This window comes from Pelodiscus sinensis, chromosome 7, assembly GCF_049634645.1.
Source record: "Pelodiscus sinensis isolate JC-2024 chromosome 7, ASM4963464v1, whole genome shotgun sequence".
Lineage (NCBI taxonomy): Eukaryota > Metazoa > Chordata > Testudines > Trionychidae > Pelodiscus > Pelodiscus sinensis.
This window is the reverse complement of record NC_134717.1, coordinates 38,526,736-38,548,518: the sequence shown is the minus strand read 5'-3', so window position 1 is coordinate 38,548,518 and position 21,783 is coordinate 38,526,736. Positions and strand designations below refer to the sequence as shown.

Here is a 21,783-nt window from a genome sequence, read left to right as displayed (position 1 = left end):
TCCCAGGCACTGCGTGGGGATGCATCTCGCTCCCTGTCAAACACCAGTGATTAGCCCAAAGCTTTTCACAGTCTCCACCGGCAGGGAGTTCCACAGGTGAACGCAGCACAAGCACCCTCCCGCCCTCCACGGGGCCAGGATACAGACCGGTGCTTACAATACTGGAGGGAGGACTCTACTCCAGGGGCGGTCCTCCTTGCAAACATACAACACGGGGGCAGGAGGGGAACCGAGTGTGCCCAAGCCACACAACTGTGGGGTCACCTGGGCTCAGGGGTGGAGGGCATGCGGTGTGGGGACAGTGGACAGCCTGCCTGACTGACCCATCCTTTCTTCTCTTCCCTTCAGTGGGACCGGGGCCCGGATGGGGCCGCCCGTCCTAGTAACTGCCCCCCTCCCTGTCCCAGTTGAAGGTCTCCCCCCCCCTTGTAAATAAACAGTTCTCTATTTTGCTGTTCATTCCTGTGTTGGTAATTGTGTAACTCTAGTTAGTGTAAGAAATGATGTGGGATGCCAAGTAGCCACTTAACTTTAACATGGATGCAAACTGTGGACAACAAAATCTGTACTCTATCACTGGGGGGGCCCTTCTTAAGTGGTCAGTGGTTTGTGGTGCATAAATAAATACTGAGACTTTTCAGTAAAATGTAAACCACAAACTATATTTACATAGCTAATAAACTATATTTACATAGCTAACAAGCAAGAACGGTTACAAGATGCACACTACAGATAATTAAACATAGTCTAGGCACAGGGAGGACGATTGGTGGTGTTGCTGGCCACCTCAATCCTTTGGTCCTTCCGGGCCTCAGGAGAGGAACAGCCAGGAGAGCCCTCGACGGAAGACGACTGGAATCAGGTACGCTGACTTCAGCCTTCCGCACGAACCCCGAATCCTCGTGGCTGTTCTTCGGGACAGGCGATGGTGGCCTAAACCCTAGCCTAAGCTAAAAAGAAAAACCCTAACTAAGCCCGACGCACCCGACGAACAGTCTCGATGACAGCCGATGTGCTTTAACCCGACGCTTTACAATTGGGGGGGAGATAAAGGGAGGGCGTGGGGAAGGGTAGGGGACGGGCGGGAGTAGTCTGGGGAGACCCAGGCGACCCTACTACGGGGCTTGGGCAAACATGTCCACCAGGGCCTCTCTGATGCGCACCGCATCCTGGCGCGCCTGGCGGATGGCAGCTGTGTCGGGCTGTTCCAAGGTCTGTGCCTTGGCTGCCACCCATGCAGGGAGGAAGGCCTCCCCACTGCGCTCCACAATGTTGTGGAGCACGCAGCACGCGGCCAGTACCTCCGTTGCATTCTGCTCACCCATCTCGAGACAGGTGAGCAAGCAACAGAAGCGGGCTTTTAAACGTCCAAAGGCCAGCTCCACTGGGTTTCGGGCCCGGTTGAGGCGGTCGTTGAACCGGGCCCGGTTCTGGTCCAGCTGCCCCGTGTAGGGCTGCATTAGCCAGGGCATCGGGGTAGGCCGCGTCCCCGACGACGCAGATGGGCATAGGCACATCCCCAAGAGTCAAGTCCTGCCGGGGGAAGTAGGTGCCCGCCTCCAACCTGCGAAACAGTCCAGAGTTCCGGAGGATGCGGGCGTCGTGTGCCTGGCCGGACCAGCCCCCGTAAATGTCCACGAAGCGGCCCCGGTGGTCCACGAGGGCCTGCAGAACAATGGAGCAGTACCCCTTGCGGTTCATGAAATGGCCCGCTCGATGCTCCGGGGCCCGGATGGGGATGTGGGTGGCGTCCAGGGCTCCCCCATAGTTCGGGAACCCGAGGGCAGCGAAGCCGGCCATGGTATCATCCACGTCGCACAGGCGCATGATTTGCGGGAGCAGGACGTCGTTGATGGCGTGGATGACCTGCAGAAGGGTGCAGAGAAACACAAGGGAACATATCACATACAGCAGGGGTGAGTGTGCGCTCCCTTGGGCCCCTCCTTGATTCCCTCTGTCCACACACACACACACACACACACACACACACACACACACACACACACACCCAGGACCCCCCTCGCCGCACGCCCCCCCCACCTGGCCTGTGCAAAGGAGGGACGGCCCAAACCCCTGGGCGACCCAGCCGGGAGTCTTGGCTGTCCCTGGGCCTGGAGTGCAGCACCCTCCTCCCATCCCACTCCCCCTGGGACTTACCTCCACGACGATCACTCCGATGGTTGATCTTCCCACCCCAAACTGCTGGGCCACCGAGCGGTAGCTGTCCAGTGTGGCCAGCTTCCAGAGCGCGATGGCGACCTTCTTGTTCACGGGGATGGGTGCCCGCAGCCGGGTGGCGGCTCTCTGCAGCGTGGGGATGAGCCAGGTGCACAGCTGCAGGAAGGTCTGCTTTCTCATCCGGAAATTCCGGATGCGCTGGTGGTCGTCCCATAGTCCGAGGACCACACAGTCCCACCAGTCAGTGCTGCTCTCCAAACTCCAGACGGGCCTGTCTATGGTCGGGTGCTGATGTCACACGGTTGCCACGGCCTCCCTGGTGAGGGAGTCCAAGGCTATCTCTGCCTCCTGGTCCATGAACAGCAGGGCACCGGCCTGCAGCACGAGCTGCAGGCACCTGTACAGCCCCAACAGGGGCCCGACCAGGCACATGGCCACCCATGGCTCCATAGCAGACAGAGCAGGGCAGACAAAACAAAACTCACAGAAAAGCAGTTGGGGGCCAAATGGTGGTGTCCCCAAAACTCAGAGGGCAACCACCGACCCTGCGAAGGGTGTCAGTCCCTGGCAGAGGCCCCAAGGCACGGGAGCAGGAGACAAACGGCTGTCCGGCGAGACCCCTTTAAGCACGTGTCTGAATGGCGCTGTGGTCCCGCCCCCGGAAAGGTCTAGTGGCCTTTGCCCTCTTCAAAATGGCTCTGGGCTTCTGCTTTTCCAGAAAAGCGTGCCGCCAATGTAGACGCGCTTTTCCAGAAAAGCGCATCGTTATGATGATAACTCCGGGGCCAATGTAGACGCTCCTTTTCCGGAAAAACTGAAAACGGAATAGTATTCCGTTTTAAGCATTTCCGGAAAAAGGTGCCAGTGTAGACACAGCTAGGATGTATTTCCATGATCTATTCTACAGCACTATTGCTATAGAATATTCATGGGTAAATGTAAGGTTAACAGCAGCTGAAACCAATTAGCCCACCTGCTTACACCTGGAAGGTGAGCCCGAATCAATTTCTTATCAAAGGCAGCTGAGGAGAAGGTAAAGGAAGGCGCTCAGAGCAGAAGAGCTTCAACAGAAGAGGGGTTTAGAGTTTTCTCTCTAAAGAAAAGAAGCCAGGGACAAGCTGCAGTAGTGGAGCCAGTCCTGAGGTGGACGTAGAAAAAAAGGGGTAGCCCATTGGATTGGTATTCTGGGAGAGGAACAAGGAGCTGGGAGAACCAGAAAGCTCAAGGGCAGTGGTAGGGAAAGCAATAGTTTAAGTTGTGTGTTTTTATTTGGAGGGTGGTATGAGTTTTGCTGAGAGATGCTGGGCAGAAGCCCAGAAACCCCTGACTCTGAGAAGAGTGGGATTGGAGAGGAGCTGCAGAGAGCTGAAATATTTTAAATGAGTGACTAGTACTGTGCAGAATAGTGATAGAAATGTAGCCGTGCTAGTCTGGGGTAGCTGAAGCAAAATGCAGGACAATGTAGCACTTTAAAGACTAACAAGATGGTTTATTAGATGATGAGCTTTCGTGGGCCAGACGAAAGCTCATCATCTAATAAACCATCTTGCTAGTACTGTGCAGGACATGGTTTACTTGGGACACTGATACACCAGAACAGGTGAAACTGTAGGTGACTTAGCCCTACGGCTGAATCACTAGGAGAACCAGAGTACCACAGGAGCCCGGTAGTTATTGGAAGGAGGGGACTGAAGGGACATCCTGTAATGCTGCATCCAACAATGAAGGGATCTGCTTGCTGGTGAGTACCTCTTCTACACAAACACACAAGAACATCCATATTACAAGGTGGCTTTTGTAATCCAAGACTATCTGCTTGCTCAAGTTATGAAATAAGGAAGATGCTGCATGCTCAAGTTGGAATTTACCTTAAGTCCAACTCCTAGTATTTCAGTATTAGGGTTTGCCTTTCCCCATACTGATAGATGCTTTTCATTATAAAACACCACTTTTATACTGTGTATGAGAAATAAAAATAGTAACATGATGAAAGCATGAACAGTGTTATTGTACTAGCTAGAGCATACTAGATCCCTGGCAGTGCTACTCTCTTAAGAGGGTGCAACGTACATTTTCAAGCTTGTTCCCTTAAAATCAATGGGCTTTGGGTTTTGGAGCACAGGGGCTAATATTCTGAGTAGTTGTATTTGTGCAGCACATTAGAAATTGTGATACCGCAACTAGCCGTAGATTGTCATGTATTCAGGCCCTTCCCTTAGTCATCAATACAAAGGAGCAGCCTTTTAAAATCTGGTCTCTGTGCACAGGAAACTATATATCACAATCACTTGGGCATGCAACTTTTCTGTGCAGCTCTACTGGTGAACACAGTTTAGAGCAGGGGCTCCCAACCTTTTTCGGTCCCCGTACCCCTTTGGCTTTTAGTAAATCTTCCTGTACCCCCTATTCAATATGAAAGGAAATAAATTCTAGAATCCACAACTTTTTTCACTAACACTACTACTTTTGGAATATTTCAATTAGGATAATCTAGTTATTTACCAAATATTCCCTGTACCCCTGGGGGTACGCGTACCCCAAGTTGGGAACCCCTGGTTTAGAGTTTACATCCATGAATCCCACAGTGGCACCAATGAGGGTTAGCCCCTCCACTCTCACTAGTTTGTTAAATTAAGCAGAATTGGGGGAGCCCATACAAAAAAATATATCTGCACTCCATCAAGGTTTTTCAAAACATTCAATCAGCTCTCACAAGATCTATAGGCAGCAACTACAATGTCTTTAAAAAGAAGGGAAGAAAGTTTGTATAAACTGCCACTCTGATACCAACACAGAATTCCAATTAGGCTCCATGATGCTGTGTTGTGATGTATGATTTTTGGATGCCCTGAGTGAGTTATATTGCTCAGGATAGGCGAGTTATGCAATCATGCATAAAATCTCCATATTGCATCATTCTACCAGATATTCTGCATATGCTACAGAAAATGGTTTAGGAAATCATATAATAGATTGACTTACTGTTTCCTTATCCTCTCCCTAAAGAAGATAGGCATATTATTTACCTCAGATGGCTGTACAGGGGAAGAAAATGTTAACTAATACACTTTAGAAACTATAAAAATTCATGAAAGTTTTTTTTTCAATACATTATATTGTGATTCTAAGCTTATCTAGCAGGGCAAGGCTGGAAACAACAGATACCTCATACCAGTAGGAAGTGAGATTCTTAGCTTTCTAGTTGGGGTAAAATTTTCATTACCTATCAGATTTTAGAACCATCACTCATCCAAGAATGATTTTCTCATTCTGGCCCTTAGGCTAATGTAACTGAAAATGAAATTCCAGAGTTTGGGTCACAACTTTATTTTAAAAAAATAGTGTACCAGAAAGATCTTTTAGTGCTAATGGGCAGAGGCCACAGGGAATACAAAAGTATTATTGGGATCACCTGGGTCAGATATTTCTATAATAGCTCACCAATAGGTGAGATTTCCACTGAGAACCAGAAGCCCACTGGTCACCATCATCATTGCCAAATGTATGTGCAGATAATATGTAAGGAGTTATGTATCTACACTGGAAATTATATTTGTAAGGCCTGGGAGAAAGGCAGGATACCAAGAGGTGATGGAACTTGGAGATGTTCCTATTAGGTCGGAGGTAAAATAATTATCTGTCAGGTCATTTGGGTAGTGCATGCCTCACACTGTGTGCCTATTTGCATGATGAGTGAAGGGTAGAATGAAAGACTACAGTCTACAAGGCTATGTCTAGACTGTAAGCCTCTTTCGAAAGAGAGCGTCTAGACTGCACACGGAATTTCGAAAAAGCAAGCCGCTTTTTCGAAAGAAAGCACCCAGTGATTTGGATGCTCTCTTTCTAAAAAGCCTGTTTGCTTTCAAGAACGCCTTCTTTCGAAAGAGCACTTTCGAAAGAAGGCGTTCTTCCTCGTGGAATTAGGTTTACCACCGTCGAAAGAAAAGCCGCATTCTTTCGATTTAATTTCGAAAGAACGCAGCTGCAGTCTAGACGCAGGTGAAGTTTTTTCGAAAAAAGGCTACTTTTTTCGAAAAAACCCCTGAGTCTGGACACAGCCCAAAAGAGGAAATTTACAGGATAAAGCACACAGCAGGGAGGTATCCTCTTCATGAATAAAGACCAAGTATTCTTCACCTGGTGTCCTTCACCTACGAGGTTAGCTGACCATGTGCAGAGTCTGGCCTTAAAGCACAAGGGTTTTGGTGATCAATACTCTACAAGATAAGAGTGTCTTGTTAATTAAATCTAGGGTCTAGAAAGTGTTATGATTTTTATGTATATGAAACCATTTGTTCAATACTTTTACTTGCAGCTATTTGAATCTCTGTGCTTTGGATAATTTAAACTTGTGCTTGCTTTCCCTTTAAACATCTAAATACTGTGGGCAGAGTAGAGCAATGAACTGAGGTGGAAGCAGTAAGTTGGAGGTGCACTGTTCCTGTGGAAGTAGCAGACTTGTGAACACAAGTGTCAAGTGAAACAGGAGCTGGACACACCAGGAGAATGCTCAGAGGACTCAAGGGTTGGAGCAGGCCTATTGCTAACCTGGCAATAAATATCAGGGCCTGCAAAGCCTAGAGGATTTCTGTTGACCATGGCCAGTGGAGATGAACAGCTGACTCACAATAGGCTCAGAAAAGGCTTCCACTTCTAAGAGCAGCCCTGGGTACCCCAAAGGAGTGTCACCATGGCTGTTGCTAGGGTTGGAATATTAAACTTAGCGTTGGTAGTGAGAACATACGTGAAGAATGCAGGTGAGGTGATCAAAGTTGTATAAATACGTGATTCATACAGTGCCACATGGTTCTGCAGTTCACCTGCTTCAGAAATATATTCCAGAGATCACCATCCCATATGTAGGGTGTTTGTAACACACAATGTAAATACATGCTCTCGAAAGCTTCGTTGGTTTCCTTTGCAAACAGATTTTTAGCTTTATGATGTCAATAGTGTGTGCTTAATAAAAAAAACAACAACCCAAAACCATATGGAAATAACCTTCTTAGTCACCCAGAAATTGCACTCTGATGTTCCTAATCTGTTAGAAAATAGGCGTAGTATTAGTGAGAACTGTCAGTGAATGATTGAAATGACACCTCACAAATTACAACAGGGAATGGAAGAGAACTCAAATTAAATAGCTGATTAAAAACAGGGATTTTAAATTCCTTGTTTTAAAGAATGTGTATTAATAGGACTTTTTTAGTAGACTGCGGGGTAGCCAATATCTACATGATCTAAAGGGAATGTCAGATATAGCAATGGAATATTTCATAGCCATTTCATTACTTGCATCCAGAATGTCAGGTCAAGTTTCATATCAAGAATATTAGTACTGCATGCACAGCAAATATTAAAGCTTTGTTCAGAATATTAGATCTTGGATTTTCTTATGTAAAGTGGCATTTTTAAAACTTTCTATATTAGCTTAAAGGTACCAGAATCTCATTATTAAAGATCTCCATTATCCATACAGGATCTGATGGCATTTTGTGTGAGCAAGCAAGTAAATATTTTGTTTTGATGACCTTTCTGATTGGAGGGGGAACACATGGAATCCTGCAGATAAAATAAATGATTTAAGGTAATTTATATTCATAATATGGTAGAGTAGGGAAAAATAAAGCTTTTTGTGTTTTGGGTCATGGTGCCACAACCAATGTTTCAGGTTTTCTGTTTTCATAAACTTTTTTGTGTTAAGCATTTGACAGAATAGATCAATGTGCTCCATTTAGCACTGTCAGAGTCAGTCCTACTGGTGCCTTAATACACACAAACACTTCAAGCTCTCTGAAACCTTTCAGAAACAATACACGTGCTTTCTCTTGACAAGACTCACATACGTTTTGTAGCACAGTGTCACACAAAGCCGTTAATCACATAGCTTTGTCTGCTCAGATGTTTGTAGTAGTACCTTGACTTTGTGGTCCTAAAAATACAATACAAAACCTTCTTAAAACATTTCTAACATAGTTAATTGTATCAAGCTATTCCATTTTGCTGTCAATATTTCACGAGAGAGCTCACATATACAAACTGTTTCCTTTGTCCAGTGCTCTCAGAGGAGTGAAGAACTGAGAAATCTATTTACCTGGGTTCCAGTTTAAATGTTTCTCCTCACTGGAGACAACAATATTAGCCAAAAAAGCTTATATTAAGGACATCCGCGGTAGAAGTGGGGATGTTTTTTTTTATTTAGCACTGGAGTGCATTCAACTTCTTGTGCTCTTTAATGAAATAATGCATCTGACAAAGTGGGCTCCAGCTCATAAAAGCTTATGCCCTAACACATTTGTTGTTGTTGAGTCCTGTGGTACCTTGAAGACTAATATATGAATACATTATGCAGAGGAACCTAGAACAATATATCTGAGAAGTTAACCACTAATTGAGAATGTTAAAGGTTGCCAAGTGCTTGTGCTAAACATAATACTGATTCAGCAAAGTACCTAGGTTTGGCATTAATGGGTCTAATCGTGCCTTAAGATTAGGCATGTGACTAACTGATTTGCAGGATTATAAGTAAACTGGAATCTGAGGCAATGTCACGCACACCCAACCAGCACACTGGCATTTTTTGAGATGCTTCAAGTATATTTTAAAATATTTTTTAGTTTGGCTCAAAAGGAGTTAGTAATCAATCACAGTATTCTTTTTCTAGGATGTTTAATACTGAATTCATCCAAGTGGGGAGAGACAATATTATGTGGCTTCTTTGACTAACCAACTTAGAACAAACTGAGGCTCATTGAGAATATTTTCATGCATTATCTGCACACCATAATACATTTACTAGATAATTAATACATTTGAGAATTTTACCAACTGTTCCTAGACAATAATAAAGCAGAGGTGGGAAAAGTGACATGGAGTAAATGTAGTATCTGCCAGTTCTCCAGGGCTCCCTCTTTCTTATCAAGATCCTATTAGTCTTTACTGAATTAGCTTGTCAGATATTTCCCTCAACTCCAAATGCATTCTTTCAATGGAGTAACTGGAAACAGCAATATTTGCACAAGGTGTGATGGACATCTACAACTCTGTAAGCCTGGCATATTGCTGCTGTTGCAATCCCTCTCATCTCACTATTTCCCCTCGGGGCTTTACACAGAAGTTGAATAGGAGTGGTGACAACACTGAGCCAGGTAAAACAACCCAGCTGACAGCCTTTGGGGAGGTGCAGCTGCTCATCATGATGCTCCATAGTCCCTTAGGGTATGTCTACACTACAGAGTTAGTTCGAACTAACGGATGTTAGTTGGAACTAACTTTCATAGGCGCTACACTAGCGCTCCGCTAGTTCGAACTTAATTCGAACTAGCGGAGCGCTTAGTTCGAACTAGGTAATCCTCATTTTACGAGGATTAAGCCTAGTTCGAACTAGCTAGTTCGAATTAAGGGGTGTGTAGCCCCTTAATTCGAACTAGTGGGAGGCCAGCCCTCCCCAGGTTTTCCTGGTGGCCACTCTGGCCAACACCAGGGAAACTCGTCTGCCCCCCTCCCGGCCCCGGACCCCTTAAAGGGGCACGGGCTGGCTACGGTGCCCATGCCAGGTGCAAGCCTGCCAGCACCCAGCCAGCAGACCCTGCACCTGGCACGGCTCGAGCCAGCCACCCGATGCCCCCCAGCACTCCCCCTCTTCCCGGGACCAGGCTGGCGGCTCCCGGGAGCTTGCCCGGGACCGCAAGAGGCGGGCACCCGCCTGGGCTAGTGCAGACATCGTGGATTTCGTCCACGATCTCCGCACTAGGCACAGGAAAGTGGCCATCTAGGGCAGGAGAGCTGCCAGCCTGGCCACCCAGGAGCAGGTGTGCATGAAAATCAAGGGGGTCCACTGAGACCCCCGACCCTGAGCCCTGAGCTTACAATGGCCGTCCTGGGTCAGACCAAAGGTCCATCTAGCCCAGTAGCCTGTCTGCCAACAGCGGCCAACCCTTGGAGGGGATGGACCGAAGACAGTGACCAAGTCATTTGTATCGTGCCATCCCTCTCCAGCCTTCCACAAACCTTGGGCAGGGACACCACTCCTACCCCCTGGCTAATAGCACTCCATGGACCCAACCTCCATGACTTGATCTCACATCCCTTTAAACTCTGTTCCAGTTCTAGCTTTCACAGCCTCCTGCAGCAAGGAGTTCCACAGGTTGACTCTTTGCTCTGTGAAGAACAACTTTCTGTTACTAGTTTGAAGCCTGCTACCCTTTCCTTTCCTTTGGTGTCCTCTAGTCCTTCTTTATGGGAACTAATGAAGAACTTTTCTGTATGCACCCTCTCCACCCAGCTCCTGCTTTTAGAGACCTCTATCCTGTCCCCCCTCCATCTGCTCTTTTCTAAGCTGAGAAGTCCCAGTCTCTTTAGCCTCTCTTCATATGGGACCTGTTCCCAACCCCTGATCATTGTAGTTACCCTCCCCTCTCCCAGCCTCTCTCTTCCCCTCTCCCACCTCCTTTTCCCAGTCTCCCCCAGTTTTGTTCAATAAAGACAGATTCCATTTTTGAACAGAACTGTCCTTTATTTTGTACATCAAGAAAAGGGGCTAGGGAAGGGTAAGTGGACGGAGGTGAGGGAGGAATGGGGTACGAGCCCCCGATGGGGAGGACTGGGCTGGCTCCGCGGGCTTCTGGGGGTGGAAGCTCTCCTGCAGCCCCCCAATTGCCCCCTCTCCCCAGATGGCAGCCTGCAGCAAGTGCAGCCGGTCTGATGGCTGAGTGCTGTGATGTGCCCAGTGTGGGTACTCCGGGCAGTCCAAGCCAGGACTGGTTTGCAAGCGGGGCACCCCTGAGAACTGTCTGTCCGGGGTGGGGGTCAGGACCCTTTAAGCACAGCCCTCGGCTAGCCTGAGACAGCATCTCCACGCTCTAAGTCCTCCTCTGATGCCCTGCCGGCACTGCTTCCAGCCATCCTTAAGCCTGGTTCAGGGTCCACTTAATGTGGACATGCTAGTTCGAATTAGCAAAACGCTAATTCGAACTAGTTTTTAGTTTTAGACGCGTTAGTTCGAATTAGCCTAGTTCGAATTAACTAATTCGAACTAAGTTAGTTCGAATTAGCGCTGTACTGTAGCCGTACCCTTAGAGAGCAGCAAGCCTAGCTGAGTGAAGGCAGCACCTTGCACATCTGCTTACACTGTACACCTGAAGGAAAAGGAGATAATGATGCTAATTTTAATAAGTATAACAGACTCTAATCTGCTTTCTTGGAAGAGGAGCTTTTGCAAGAGTCTTCTCCAATTATGGCTTTCGTTTGTATACAGCCCAAGGCATGGAAGATTCTCTACGACTTATGAATATCTGACATTACTCAAGTAAGTTTGTCTTGTTGAGAGATCATTATTCAGCTGCAAAGAATTCCAGGGAAACTTTCTGGCACTATAACAGTAATTTCCTGACACAATTCTGGACAGATGGTATAGGTGTGTGGTGGTGGTGTGGTTTGGTGTGGGTGTGTGTGTTTTTTTTTAACAGGAGATTGCAAGCTATTCTCCTGCAGCTTTATTTGAAGGCTTATTAAACATTCCCAACATTTTGCAGTCCCTGCGTGAAACGGATTGAGTACAGCTAAAAGTCACATCTACGTAAGGTTTTCTTTCCATAGACCTACATATGGAATTGGGGATTGGATTATTAAAGGCTGAAGTCTGGATGGGACAAGTACACAGGTCCTAAGTTTCAAAACAGGTTTTTTTTAATGTGTGTCCATTTTTGGTTGACAAAAGACACTTTACTAGAAACCTTTAAAAATAGATCAGGATGGGCTCAGAGAAAATTCATTTCACCAAAACAGGAGCTATATTGTAAATAATTGCAATCTAATGTAAATCCCAAAACACTTCCAAATGTCATGTTTTTGGAAGCCATAGCAATGAATCATTTTTGCTGACATTTTTAACATGTGCCTTGAGTGTAGTCTCATGTTTGTAATGAGATCATCGCTAACTCATCTAACACTGATGTCCCAGTCACAGATCTGTAATTTCAGGATGGAAATAAGCAGCAGGAAAAAGCAAATCTTTGAGCAGAGACTGACAATTGCTGAAGCTTAGCCAAAATAAAATTAAAATAAAAGTAGTGGCCTTGTAATTTGAAAGGCCTACCACCAACTAGGAATGGTTGCCATCCAGACCCATTTTTTTTATGTTGGCCTGTGGTGAGTACAGATAAGTAATATTGGTTTTGGAATATTTCTCTTTGAAGGTGGTTTGTTCTGAGCCTAGTTCTGGTCTTGCTGGAGTTAATTGGAGTTTTGCCATTGGCTTCACCTGTAGCAGCAGAATCAGATCTTCTATGCAAATATACTTAGGGCTAACTAACAGAAGAGGAGTGAAGTGAAGAAAATAAACACTATGAGCAGAAGAATTTCTTAGCAAAGTGCTTTATCAAAGTTTTCCAGTAGATGTCAAGTGTCAAATCCATGCAGCGTTTTTTCTTCTTGAATGCCTTTTAGACACAATTTAAAAAACATTCTTGACTTCATGTTGTGATAGGTCATTTGTACTTACATCAATCATGTCCTCTTACAGCAGTAATGTGTAAATTGCATCTTGGTGGGGTTATAAACTGATGCAAATAACACAGTTCACCTTGGGTTACCATAGCCACAGCCATTATTTTCTATAGCTATTGTACTGTATTCTGCTGTGAAATTTCACAGCAAGGCACTTATCTCATGTCACTGCCAAATTGTTACAATAGTGTGTGTCTAATGAAAAGTTTAAGACCAAAAAAGGACCCTGAATTAGTTCTTAAATTTTGCTTTTCAGGAGAAAAACCATTACTGGCTCCTTAATCTTTATTGCCCACGTAACTTAATTTATTGATTCTAGTAGTAAATAAACTTCAAGTAATAGTCAATATTTCAAAGCATTCACTAGTCTTGTCTTAATCTTGCTCAGACCTCTCCACTTCATTTCCTTAGGATTTATAGAGATTCCATGTTGACACATCTTGGGGTCTTTCTGAACAAAGACTATGGCCTGGAATATAGAGGCTTATCTTGACAATACTGCCATTTTCAATTTAAGCTGTGTCAGGAAAAAGGGCTAACAATGTGAAGACCAGAAAGATGAACATAAGTATTATTTCGGACAAACTGGATCATGAATCTGCTTTGTATAACTCTCAAACAATCAGGAGCACACTGAAGCAAAACTACACCCTATTAAAACTCTGGGATTTACTGGGAAAAGTTTATAGTTTCAAATTCCCTTTGTGGTACCTGTCACAATATCTGAGGTAGTTTTATTGCTTAACTTCATAAATTGGTTTGGAGGGCTACCCGAGTTAGTCTGTAGCAGGAGAAACTTTAAAAAACAACACACAGTCTGGTAGCACTTTGAAGACTAACATAACAGGTGTGTCTAGACTAGCAAGATTTTGCGCAAAAGCGGCCGCTTTTGTGCGAAAACTTGCCAGCTGTCTACACTGGCCGCTTGAATTTGCACAGGAGCACTGACTTTGTAATGTACAAAATCAGTGCTGCTTGCGCAAATACTTTCATGCTCCCGCTCCGGGGAAAGCCCTCTTGCGCAAGAGGGCCAGTGCAGACAGGTAAGAACTGTTTTGCGCAAAAAAGCCCTGATGGCTAAAATGGCGATCGGGGCTTTCTTGTGCAAAATCGCGTCTAGACTGGCCACGGATGCTTTTGCGCAAAAGCACTTTTTGCGCAAAAGCATCCGTGCCCCAATCTAGATGCGCTTTTGTGGAAATACTTTTTAACGGAGAAGTTTTTCCGTTAAAAGTATTTCCACAAAATCATGCCAGTCTAGACACAGCCAACATGTAGATGGCATCATGAGCTTTCGGGAGCACAGCCCACTTCTTCATCTGAGAGCTACATGTTTTGTTACTAGACTGTGTGCTACCAGACTGGTGTGTTTTTAAGTTTTTCATAAATTGGGATCATCTCTGTGGAAAGATTTAATTCTCAGTATGGCATATAAACGTATTAGACCCTAGCACCGATCCAACCCATAAGAGAAGCAGTATTTCCATAATTGCCTATTTCTTCTTATATAAACAATTGTGTTCCTTTGTTATAAAATGCATAATTGTACACCTGTTTATAGTTTGTAACATGCAAAGAATATACCTTAGGCCAGGTTAAGAACCATAATCTGACAGTTTCAGGGAGGTAGCTGTGATAGTGTTTCAGCAAAAATAAGGAGTCCAGTAGCAAATAAAAGACTGACAAATTTTATCAAGGCGTAAGCTTTTGTAAGCTACAACTCACTTCCTTGGATGCTGAAGAAGGGAAAAAAGGATCCAGAGAAGGCAGTGTGATATCAGTGCTAACTAAATCAAAGTTGATGGGGCTCATCTCCAGTAGCAATGAGGTCAGACTACCTGAATTGAAAATGATTTATTGTAATGTGAGACACACTCAATGTGTGTCTTTAAATCTTTGGGGTGTCGAATATGCATATAAATTCCAGCTCAGCAGTTTCCCCTTGCAGTCTGTTTTTGAAGGTTTAATCTGAAAGTGTCTGTCCAGCAAGGTTAAAATAACGCAGAAGTTGCATTTAATTTCCTTGCCCCCCTGCCACCTTCCCGCCCCCCCCCCCCCCCCCCCCCGCTGCCTTTTGAGAGAAGAAATCCCGGGCTGGTAAACTGCTTAGGCTAAGTCTACAGTGCCACTTTACACCACTGCTACTTTCTGGGCTCCAGAATGTGGAAACACTTAATTTCCTCCTCCCTCCCTCCCACCAGCACAGCAAGTTTTGCAGCACTGTAAAGTGCCAGTGGGAATCATGTTACAGCATGGTTAGCAACTCTCCTCATGGAGGCGGTTTACTTAGAGAGCCGGGAGATGTATTCAATCTGTGGCGTTTACAAGGGCCTTCTACTGACTATTTGACTTGCAGACTGACAACTGCTGGTGGAATTGTGCCTTCAGAGATATGGGTGATGAACATCTTTCTCCCCTAGCACAAGTGACTAAGTTGCACTCGATCCGTTCAGGGGTGCTGGGGAAAGATTCTTCTCCTTTGGGCTATGGCCTGGCAACAGAGGTCCTCCAATGATGTATCTGCCACAAGGTTGCAGCTGCTCCCCAAACACTGGGAGGGGAAGGGGGACACCATGAATCAGACGTCCAAAAATCATGAGTGGGTTAAGATCATGAGACTTGAAAAATACATTGGATGTTGGCTTCATTTGCTTTTGGGTTTGACACTTTTACAAACAAAAGCTGAGATGATCATGTAAATTACTTGGCTCCACCAGCTGGGGCTCTAAGAAAATCACTAAATTTCAGGAATCTAGAGGAGGAAGGGTTAGAGCTGGTAACATTGCAGCAGACCAAACACTCCCTCTCTCCTTTACACAATATTAGTGATGCTCAAAGATTTTTTGGGGGGAGGGAGGGGTGCTGCAACAATTTGGAACTCATGTCCCCCTCTTTCAAAAAAAAAATTACCACTGGAGAGAGCCTTGAGTCTGAAGGAGCATAGGAGCTGAGCCACTGCCTGAACATGGTGCAGGCTCACTCCCTTCCCCACTCTGGAAAGTGACTCCTTGCATAGAGTCACAGGGTGTCTCAGGCTGGGACTAGCTTCCCATCCATCGCAACTTCTCAGAGGTGAGATTCAGAGTTTGCTCTGCTCTTGCCTTAACAAAAGAACAAGTGGACAGAATTCTTGTAGAGAGAGGAAATTCTCTCATTTGTGGAGTGGAGCTGGCCTTCCTGGTGGCATGAATCACTCCCCAGCTCCTCTTCAAGGTGAGGAGTTGCATTCTAATACCAAAAAGCAGATCTTCAGTTGGTATAATTATCGCTCCTTTGAAGTCAGTGCAGCTCCATTGCCAATTGACTTAAATGGAGGGGTGACCATTTACTCCTGTTGAGGATTCCCCACCTCATGCCCCAATAGCTGAAAGAGCTTTATAATTAAGATAAAGACTGTAAACCATAGCTCAAAAATGGCTGCTAGACTTTTGCTAGGACTTAAAAAAAAGCATTTGCTGGACATCAAGCATAAAAAATTTCTGATGACCATGTCAGAAAGCTACAAGTATGTAAAAGAACAAAATAATGGCCATACTGGGTCAGACCAAAGGTCCATCCAGCTCAGTACCCTGTCTGCTGACAGTGGCCAATGCCAGGTGCCCCAGAGAGAATGAACCAAACAGGTAATGATCAAGCGATCTCTCTCTGACAAACAGAGGCTGGGGACACCATTCCTTACCCATACTGGCTAATAACCATTAATGGACTTAACTTCCATGAATTTATCTAGTTCTCTTTTAAACCCTTTTATAGTCCTGGCCTTCACAACCTCCTCAGGCAAGGAGTTCCACAGATTGACTATGCACTGCGTGAAGAAGAACTTCCTTTTATTTGTTTTAAACCTGCTGCCCATTAATTTCATTTGGTGGCCCCTAGTTCTTATGGGAACAAGTTAATAACTTTTCCTTATTCATTTTCTCCACACCACTCATGATTTTATATGCCTCTATTGTATCCTCGCTTAGTCTCCTCTTTTCCAAGCTGAAAAGTCCCTGTCTCTTTAATCTGCCCTCATATGGGACCTGTTCCGAACCTCTAATCAATTTAGTTGCCCTTCTCTGAACCTTTTCTAGTGTCAGTATATCTTTTAGATGAGGGGATCACATCTGTACACAGTATTCAAGATGTGGGTATACCGTGGATTTATGTAAGGGCAATAAGATATTCTCAGTGTTATCTCTATCCCTTTTTAAATGATTCCTAACATCTTGTTTGCTTTTTTGACTGCCACTGCACACTGCATGGACGTCGTCAAAGAACTATCCACGATGACTCCAAGATCTTTCCTGATTAGTTGTAGCTAAATTTAGCCCCCATCATATTATACATTTAATTGAGGTTATTTTTTCCAATGTGCATTATTTTACATTTATTAACATTAAATTTCATTTGCTATTTTGTTGCCCAATCACTTAGTTTGGTGAGATCTTTTTGAAGCTCTTTACAGTCTGCTTTGGTCTTAACTACCTTGAGCAGTTTAGTATCGTCTGCAAACTTTGCCACCTCACTGTTTACCCCTTTCTCCAGATCATTTATGAATATGCTGAATAGGACTGGTTCTAGGACTGACTCTTGAGGAACACCACTAGTTACCCCACTCCATTCTGAAAATTTACCATTTATTCCTACCCTTTGTTTCCTGTCTCTTACCAGTTCTCAGTTGGTGAAAGGATCTTCCCTCTTATCCCATGACAACTTAATTTATGTAAGAGCCTTTGGTGAGGGACCTTGTCAAAGGCTTTCTGGAAATCTAAGTACACTATATCTACTGGATCCCCTTGTCCACATGTTTGTTGACCCTTTCAAAGAACTCTAATAGATTAGTAAGACATGATTTCCCTTTACGGAAACCATGTTGACTTTTGCCCAACAAATTATGTTCTTCTATGTGTCTGACAATTTTATTCTTTACTATTGTTTCAAATAATTTGCCCGGTACTGATGTTAGACTTACCGGTCTGTAATTGCTGGGATCGCCTCTAGAGCTCTTTTTAAATATTGGCATTACATTAGCTATCTTCCAGTCGTTGGGTACAGAAGCTGCTCTAAAGGATAGGTTACAAACCATTGTCAATAGTTCTGCAATTTCACATTTGAGTTCTTTCAGAACTCTTGGGTGAATGCCATCTGGTCCCAGTGACTTGTTCCTGTTTAGTTTATCAATTAATTCCAAAATCTCCTCTAATGACGCTTCAATCTGTGACAAGTCCTCAGATTTGTCACCTACAAAGGATGGGTCAGGTTTGGGAATCTCCCTAACATCCTCAGCCGTGAAGACTGAAGCAAAGAATTAATTTAGTTGCTCTGCAGTGACTTCGTCTTTAAGTGCTCCTTTTGTATCTTGATCGTCCGGGGCCCCATTGTTTAGCAGGCTTCCTGCTTCTGATGTACTTAAACATTTTATTACTTTTTGAGTTTTGGCTAGCTGTTCTTCAAACTCCTTTTTGGCTTTTCTTATTACATTTTTACACTTAATTTGGCAGTGTTTATGCTCCTTTCTATTTACCTCACTGGGATTTGACTTCCACTTTTTAAAATATGTCTTTTTATCTCACTGCTTCTTTTACATGGTTAAGCCACGGTAGCTGTGATTTAGTTCTTATACTATGTTTGTTTGGTTTTTTTAAAGTGGGGTATACATTTAAGTTGGGCCTTATAATGGTGTCTTTGGAAACTGATTTTGCAACCTTAAAGGTAAAATTTATTACCAAAGCAACTCCAAAAATGTGTATGGGACTGTTTAAAACATTCTGAAAGAATTAAGTTCATGTTTCCTGCCAATCCCAGACCCTCTGAGCCAGTGGATATAATAGAATCTCACCAAAAAGACTCCTGGCCAGCCAGTCTGCCAGTATTATCAGTGTTCTATATAGAATTTGCAATTGAAGGCACCTATGTGATGCATTATAGAAGCATAGTCACATAACATGTAGTCATATCAGGGCCCAAACGTTCTCAGTGCTTAACAAATACATGGAAAGTAACTGTGGGTACATCTACTTGCACATGAAATCAGGATATACAATCCAGATAAGTGAATACATACGTTGATTTGCATTTGTGGATTCAGATGCCCAATAAATGGTCAAATACATGGCTTTGTAAGTCCAAATGGATAATTTTGGCCTCCCGCTGACAGTCTATTGAAAAACAAAAAGTCTGCAAATGTCCTAGGATAAACCTCTGCTGAGTGGCTTCTCTTACAGTGATTGTTGTAAGTCCAGCAGTGCAATATACTCATCAACTTATGTTCTGTACTGCTCCAGCTGCACAGTCCATAGGGAGAATAGTTTAAGATCACTGTTTGTAGTCTTACATGACCAAAATAGACTCCTGCATCTTAGCTGAATTATAAAAATAATGGTAGAGAATCAGCATGGCAACACTGTCCATCTCCTTCCCCAAAATCTAGGATTTGTTTAATTTCTCTCACCAGTTTCTCACTCTCTGCTTTTCTGGGTGCAAGGCTGTGAAGTTGTATGTCTTCTATTTAAGACAACTGACTTTCTACTGCTCAGTGGGAAGTTTGCCTCAACCTTTGGGGATGGGGGGAGGATAGGGATAGTTTTCTACTTTTTTTTTATTCATTGTTCTAGGGCTAATTCAGGGATTAACTGGGTCCATCTGAATTTTTGCAGACATTCTCTATTTTCCCACTAATGAAACTGAATAGCATAGCTGATAATCTCTAGAATATAATAAAGCTGCTGGCAAAAATGTTTTCTGGTAAACAGTGAAATCTGAGTTCTTTCTCCCTCATTTTTATTCACTGTATCATTAGAGCACTCCTCAAAATAGACTTTTTCACTGGGGAGCATCAGTACAAAATACTGAAGAACAATCCAAGTGGTCAGGAGTGCTAGTCCAGATTTCTTATCTTGGTCTCTTTGATTGTGCCCAATTAGGAACACTGCTATAGCCGGTGACTAGAAAAATAGCCAAATGAAGTCTTTTCCCTGGGGGTTTGTTTTGTGGTTTTGTCTCTCTCCTTATACCTAATGTGTAGAGAATGGAACTGTTTCCGTGTCCTCATTAGCCTGCTAGCATATTTTACTTGCAATCTTTTTTTACACAGTAGCTACAGAAGCGTGACCAGTGTAATTGTTCCTCCTCGGCATAACTGGAGATTACAGGTAGAGCAGTCCTACAATCTCATGGTCCCTCATGAGCTGATGTAGGTGTAAATGTAGACTCTGTCTTTACTTCAGGATTTGTCAAATGTGGACAAAATAGTATTCTCTAACTATAGATTAAAGTAGGTGCAGACAAGTACAGTATAAAGGTGGATAGAATAAAGCAACCTAATTTGACTTGCTTTTAACTTCTACCCTATTTCTGGGGCACATCTTTGCATTGAGTGACATGCACCATCTGCTACCCTGCCTTGTCCTGTGCTTTTTTGTTAATCCCAAAAATACTACTTCGGTGAGCCATGCTATTAGCACAGATGAAATACAACATGGCTGCCTGCATTGGTTCAAAGGTAGGTCATGTAGACAAAATCCTTCAGTCCTCCACCCTCTTTCTCTGGAAGGGGCTGTTACAGGCACAATAACCATTTAGGCCCATATTTGAGGTAGTGCAATGCCCAAGCTGACTTCAGAGTTAGGGTCAGTGCCACACATATACATAGTGTTAGAGCTCTTTAAAGCTTAAGCTGTCACTTGGTACCATTATTTCTATTTTCTATCTTTACCTTTTTCCTGTAATCATTGTTAAGACCTATATATATATTTGTTAACAGTTAAGAAATAGAGCAATAGCCATTGTAACCATATGCTTTTATAAGTCTTTTAATAAACCTGTAACTGTTTAAATTTTAACCTGACTCCTTCAGTTGCTGTAATAGAACCAAGCACAATTTAAAAGAACTTCAGCCGGTCATAAAGGGACAGACATAAGGAGAGCTTGGGCGTTTGGGTCTGTGTCACTCCCAGGTGACAGATCCATTGGGGCACTTTTCAGCTTTCTCCAGGCTGCCCGCTGCAAAGGAACTTTGTGTTCTAGCAACTAAAATCTAAGGTGTAATAAGCTCTTCCTATTATAATGGGGCGTCTGTTGGCCTGCTGGCCACCCTCTGCGATGGGACCCTGGTCCTGGCAGTAAAGACACAGACGTTAAACCTTTTCTCAGAAACATACACACACACACACACTGCCCTGACCATCGGCTGACAATGGGGAATCCATAAGACTTGACAATCAGTTTTCTACTTAGTGCTTCTCACACGCTGGGGAGAATGTACTTCAATTTGCTCCCCTCCTATGAAAAACCATCAGGAAATATGAAGGTTGTTGCAAATATTGGTAGTTCTATTTGAGAGAATGGAATTCAATTCCTGTCTCTCACTCATGGCAAGGTGGAGTGGTACTGAAGCAGTGAATGCAGGTTGAGGGGTAGCAGAAAGAACTGCACTGCTCTGGTTGGACGAGTGGCACCGAATCCTGTTAAGGATGGAGTTCTAGCCCAGGTGAAGTCAATTGCAATATCCTCTTTTATTTCAGTGGAGCCAGATTCCTCCCAGAATGTCTAATAGGAGCAGGGGGTAGGAGAACAGCTGTCAATGTGCCCAATCATAGGTTACTATTTAAAAGCCTGTCTCAATACCCATGGAATAAAATGTAATATTTTGATGGAGGAAAGCAGATGATTGTGGTGGGCTTTCTTGACTGCCTGGTAACAGCATCTCTGGGAGCTACTCTAAGCATCCCACTGTGTGTGTGTGTGTGTGTGTGTGTGTGTTGCCTTTTTTTCCCCTCTTTTTTTCCCTCTTTAAAAAAAAAAAAAGCACCTGGACTCCCTCTCTGTAAGAGAAGCCACATCTGTGTGTCTATTTAAACAAACTGATGTTGTCCTCAATGACCCCAATGCACATGTACTTTAGCAGATCTTAGCATTTTTCCAGTGGCTTTACTTCTAAGCTGTCATCTTGGAAAAACACTTTGCAGGGAAAAAAGCAGGAAGAGAAATGGCTGAGTTAATTTTCACTTTTCTTCAACAGAGATGGGATCCATTTCAGAGCCTGGCAGTCTTGCTAATGTGCCAACTGCAAGTCATTTTTATATAAGTAGGATCCTACCAAATTTCAGTCATAGACTT

At 44.1% G+C, this 21,783-nt stretch overlaps 1 protein-coding gene across 18 annotated transcripts in view; it reads right to left on the bottom strand.

Moving 5' to 3' along the window:
- B3GALT1 (beta-1,3-galactosyltransferase 1) overlaps positions 1-21,783 on the bottom strand; it is a 364,445-nt gene that overhangs the window by 9,655 nt on the left and 333,007 nt on the right. The window contains exon 6 of one of the 18 annotated variants that reach the window (XM_075933538.1): positions 8,025-8,110. The exons of the other annotated variants lie outside the window; for them this stretch is intronic. The gene's annotated coding sequence lies outside the window, so the exon portion shown is untranslated. The remainder of the gene's footprint in view (positions 1-8,024; positions 8,111-21,783) is intronic. 18 annotated transcript variants of the gene reach the window in all.